Consider the following 6,016-nt stretch of genomic DNA (forward strand, 5'->3'; position numbering starts at 1 on the left):
TTTTATCTTAGTTAAAAATAAGTCGCTTTAGATAGTTAATAAATAACACACAAATTCATCATTTAACAGGGATAAGCCATAGTAGAGTGAGTCACCAGAATGTAAGCTTAAACAGGCCTAGGTTTCAATACCACACGTGAGCTAAGGCACACCACTTTAGAGTAGAACAAACACTACAAACTCAGCTTACACACCACGACAACATTGCTAGTGGAGCTATTACACCAGATGCACACTTCACAGCATTACACTGCACACATCGGTTCCAAATGGGTGAAAACACTCTAAGGAAACCAAACTAGAGCCTGGTAGGCTAATCTATCCTATGGGCCCAATCCACATTAGGCTATTAGTAGGAAAAGGGGGAGGGAAGACAGACAAAAAGAAGAAACCACTAGCCAGTGGCCACAATCAGTACACTAGACACACATCTTTGACAGCCCGCCGGCTAGTGGTAAAAGAAAAACAACAATAAATCAATAAACCAAACGAAAAAGTATCTAAGAAGCAGCACCTGCACATACATACACATTCAAACACATTTAAGAGAACAGCAGCCGACAATCTGATTGCTGTAGCCTCTATAAAAACAAACAAACAAACAAACAAAAAAGAAACAAGAGACCCAGTTGAGTGCTCTGTGCGCCTAAAAGTCATAATCAGTCAGTCTATTTACATATAGCTACTAAATACACGCGCACACACAGCAAACACAAGACCCATAAATTAAATACTGTTAAATCCTAACCAGACGTAAGCCGGTAGATTTACTGGAAGAAAAACCTCCTACCATTACTTCTTTCAGCAAAGACCATGAAGCACATAACTTTGTTACAAGTTTTGCTTTTTATCAAACACATTATAATTTAAAGCCATAACATACCTTTTTGCAAGCTAGCGATTGGGTGAGTAGACAGTGTTCCGTGCTTCACGCATTCACCAGGGTCACTGGACGCTGGCAAACATAACAACGGAGCCTCATTACAATTCCCATAATAAACCGACAGAGATACGCTAAAACAGAGATTTAAAAGGGTACCTTCTCTACGCTTGTCACTTTAGACACTCCCAATGTGTTTTGGAAACGTATACACACACACAAAACAGTAGCGCCGTTGGCGATCGCTCGGTAACACCTTAACCCATCAAGAAAACATTAAAACCTCCCTTAGTGCACTGAACCCAAATAACCATTATAGTCATACAACAACCGATAGTTTGGACATACCTTGCACAACAAACAGCACCCAGGAACACTGCTGCACTCCAACGCGTCCGTAGCTAGCTACAATGAATGGCTACCGGCATGAGGACCCCAGGTGCCTATACACCTGCCTACGCTTAATTGCCAACCTCTCCCACCCACATTAGGTGACGTAACAATACGGGAAAAAGCAAAAGTGAGCGAGAGGCAGAGAAAAAGGGAGAAGAGAAGGAAAAGAGAGCACCCCAAATCCACAGGCTACAATCCACCCCCTCCAAATGAATCGGCGGCCCGACGATGACACCTCATGCCCAGGAGTCTTCACCCTCTATTCCTGATGGACCATCATTTCTGCCACAAGTCGGCCGGGGTAGATGGTAGAGATTGGAGTGCTGCCCTGCTGTAGACCTCGCTGAACGGCGCACAGCCACAATATTGTCCTCAGGCACCTCGGCTATATCCTCACCGTCAATTTCTTCAGATGCTGAGGTGCCGGTTGGCGCAGGTACAGCTTGAGGTTCTTGTTCTGCCCCATACCAAATGATCACATCTCGGGCATCACTATCGCTACAGGCAGGAGGATCCTTGAGGGTCTCCTCCTCCCAAGCTGGACAAGGGACACCACCTGGCCCAGGCCTCAATCCCATAGGGATGGCGCGCATCTCCGAACGATGCACCTGTCGAACAGGTCCACCCGCATCTGCAGGGATCACAGTGTATACCGCTCCTGCTCCAGAAGGGCAGCGTACAACTCGATAGGCCACAGAGTTCCAGTAGTCCTGGATTTTATTTCTCCCATGTGGGTGGTTCCGCAGATAGATCAAATCTCCTTCTTGGAAGCCGGCATCGTTCACCTGATCATTATGGTTCTGGTTCCGCCTGAGGGCCAGTTCTTCTGATCTCTGCTTGACATGTTCATGAGTCATCCTGACACTTTGCTGGTGCTTTTCAACCCATTCTTCTAGGGTGTTGGTGTCTGGAGCAGCCTCCCTAATACCAAGCAAGAAATCAACTGGCAATCTTGGGTGGTGGCCAAACATCAGATAATATGGTGTATGTCCGGTGGTCTGGTGTGGGGTAATATTATAGGCAAAGGTGAGCTGAGGCAGATGATGTGGCCAGCGACGCTTCTCTGTCTCAGGTAGTGTGCGCAGCAAGTCATGGAGCGTGCGGTTAAACCGCTCACACTGGGCATTCCCTTGAGGATGATATGGAGTGGTGCGGCTCTTCTGTATACCGTACATCTGACACAGTTGCTGGATCAAGAGGCTCTCAAAGTTTCGCCCTCGGTCAGAGTGTATACGAGCTGGGGGACCAAACCTATGGAACCATTGCTGCACCAAGGCCCTGGCCACAGTAGGAGCTCTTTGGTCTTTAGTAGGGACAGCCTGAGAGTACTTTGTAAATATGTCTGTGAGAATCAAGACATTCTCTCGTCCATCACTGGCCGCTTCTAACAGAGTAAAATCAAGAGCCAGGATTTCATTCGGTCGAGTGGCTTGCATCGTGCTCCAATACGTACGGACTTTGGGCTGGACGGCCTTCCCCAGAACGCATTGCTGGCACTGCTGGCACCACTGTTCAACATCTTTAGTCATACTGGGCCAAAAACATCGGCTTCGGAGTAGCTGCAATGTTCTTTCCATGCCTTGGTGCCCTTGCTCATCGTGGACACTCCGTAGGACTTCGGCTTGCAGGCACTGAGGCAGCAACAGCTGGAGGCCCTCTGGACCCCCCCCTGGTGCATGAATCTGGCGGTACAGAACTCCTTCCTCGTTGACCAGGCGGTCCCAGTGCCGGAGCAGGGCTCTGCTGGACTTGGGTAACGCTTCACGCTCCATTGTACCTGGCCGTCGCCCTTCTTGATAGTACTTCCTCACGGGCCCGATGACTGGGTCAGCATCCTGAAGCGAGCTGAGATCCTGAGGTGTACGCCCTGGTAAGGCCACCACCTCCTCGCATTGGCCCTCTATGGCCGGCGTCGGACCAAGGCTGGTCAATGCGCCCAACGCAGGGACCTCTGTCCCGAAGGTGAAGCGTTCCAGATACTGACGAGAAAGAGCGTCCGCATTCTGATTGCTCTTGCCCGGACGATATCTGAGGGTAAAATTGAATGATGCCAGTTGAGAAGCCCACCGCTGCTCGGTTGCTCCCAACTTTGCCGTGTGCAAATGGCTCAGGGGGTTATTGTCTGTAAGGATTGTGAAATGGTTCCCCAGCAAATACTCACGGAACTTTTCCGTAACTGCCCATTTTACCGCAAGTAGTTCGAGCTTCATGGAGCTATAATTCTCCATATTTCTTTCAGCAGCTCTGAGTCCCCGACTGGCAAATGCGACTGGGCGTACTTTCCCTTCATGTTCTTGGGAGAGGACTGCACCAAGACCTCCGTGGCTGGCATCTACCTCCAAGATGAAGGGCTTCTTAAAGTCGGCATAAGCCAGCACTGGAGCCGAGGTGAGTCGCTCCTTCAGAGACAGAAATGCTTGCTCACATCCTTCATCCCAGGCCGAGGCCAGAGGAACTGGGGGGGTCTTTCCCTTCCTTCGAGGTCCACTGAGTCTTCCTACCAGATGGTGGAGCGGGGCTGCCAGCTTTGAAAATCCCTCCACGAAACGCCGATAATAGCTCGCGAAACCGAGGAAAGATCGTAATTCAGCCAGATGTCCAGGGCGTCTCCACTCCTTAACCACCTCTATCTTGGCAGGATCCGTGGCAACTCCCTCAGCGGAGACCACATGCCCCAAGTAACTAACCTGGTGCTGGAAGAACCTGCATTTTGACAGTTTTACTTTTAGTCCCTGTTCTTGCAGACGGGAAAACACCTCTCCCAGTCTTTCCAAATGCTGCTGGACGGTGGCGGAAAAGACGATCACATCGTCCAGGTACAGTAGAACGGACTGGTATCTGCAATCGCCAAACATGCGCTCCATTAACCGCTGGAACGTTCCAGGCGCATTACACAGTCCAAAGGCCATTCTGTTAAACTCAAATAGGCCAAAAGGCGTACAGAATGCGGTCTTAGGTTTATCCTGCTCCGCCATTGGCACCTGATTGTATCCACTTGCAAGGTCCAAGGTGGAGAACCATTTTGCTCCTGAAAGTGCATCCAACGATTCTTCGATACGGGGAAGGGGATATGCGTCACGGCGGGTTTTTGCATTTAACTGCCTGTAATCTACACAAAGGCGCAAACTCCCATCCTTCTTAGTCACCAAGACTATAGGAGAAGAATATGGACTGCTACTTTCTCTGATGACTTTACTATCTAAAAGCTGTCGGATGTGCGCTTTTACAGTTTCATACTGGGAGGGTGGAATTCTACGATATGGCTGTCGAACAGGAGCATTGTCCAACAAGGGAATCTCATGGCTGATTAAGGACGTGCATCCTAGGTCTCCCTCCCCTTGGGAAAAGATGTTGCTATACTGGACAAGGAGGGCCCTTGCCTCAGCAGCTTGTTGCTGGGTCAACCCCGGAAAGTCTGGCGCCATGAACTCAGGGACACTGCAGCACTCAACTACCTCCTGGGTGGAGACATAAGCTTGACACTGTTCCCACGAAGGGTCGACGGATATAGAGGCAGCTGTTCCTGTTACAGCTGCTGCCACAACTTGTACAGTGCCAATAGGGCGGCGTGGGGGCAACCATACCTTTGTGTTACCCACATTCACCACGGGTGCATATAGAAAACCCTTTCTAGCCGGCACCAAGGTAGGGGACACTAGTAGGCCTTCGGGCAACTGCTCCTCGTAAAAGTCCAAGGGCTCCAGCAAAAACTCTGCGGACTCAAGCTGGGGGCATGTAACCGGGACCATGGTTAGGGCTCCTGCCTCCAGACAGACTGCCCTTTTCCCATGGACTTTCACTTTGAACGGCTTCTGTGCATTTACAATGGCCTGGATCAGTTCGCAGTGTCTCAACGCACGTCGGGCTGCCGGTGCCGCCGATTTCACAGGGAGGGAATGAAAGAGCTGTGACCCATGTTGTTTAAACAGGACCTGATAGCATTCCCCAATTACATTCATTCCCAATATCCCGGGTGTTACAAGCTTACGGTCTTTAAGAGTGCTATTCTCTGGGTCTTTAACAATTAAAATTCCCCTCCCCTGAATGCATTGCCCCAATACCCCCACATCCAACTCTAGGTAACCAATATAGGGGATGTCTAAGCCATTAGCGGCCTTAAGCCCAAGCCATCTACAATCCTTCTTTTGTAGATGATGAAAATGCTCTCGAAAGAAACTCTCGGTGATGGTGGTCACCATTGACCCAGTGTCAATCAAACAGGGAACTGTTACGTCTCCCATAGAAACAGACAATACAGGGCAAGTTTTAACTAACTTATCATATGATTGAGAATAAATTGAGCCAGACACATCCCTTCCCAGTGTGTGGCTCTGCACACTGGGAATTGCTAGTTTCCCGATTGACTAGGACGGTTGTCTGGGCCCGATGCTTGGTTAGGGGGGATATCAGGGGGCAAACTTGAAGCTAACCTACTATTGTGGGTGGGGGGAACTTCCTGGCAGTAGCGGGCTATATGGCCTGGCTGATCGCACCGTAAACAAATGGGCTGACCATTGGGGGCACGTTTGTATCGCCCACCCCGGTGTGGTGGAGGGGGCTGTGATCTACCACTATGGTGTCCTAACTGCCTCACGAGCATGTCTAACTGAGCTTGTTGCTTAAGGACCAAGTCTTTTAATTCAATGAATTCCGATGACTGGGGGGCTGTAACACATTGCGACACAACCTGAGCTTCACTGCTTGCACCTAGAGCACGGTAACTACGGTCTCGGTTGGACTGAC

The sequence above is a fragment of the Garra rufa genome, chromosome 11 (assembly GCF_049309525.1).
Source record: "Garra rufa chromosome 11, GarRuf1.0, whole genome shotgun sequence".
Classification (NCBI taxonomy): domain Eukaryota; kingdom Metazoa; phylum Chordata; class Actinopteri; order Cypriniformes; family Cyprinidae; genus Garra; species Garra rufa.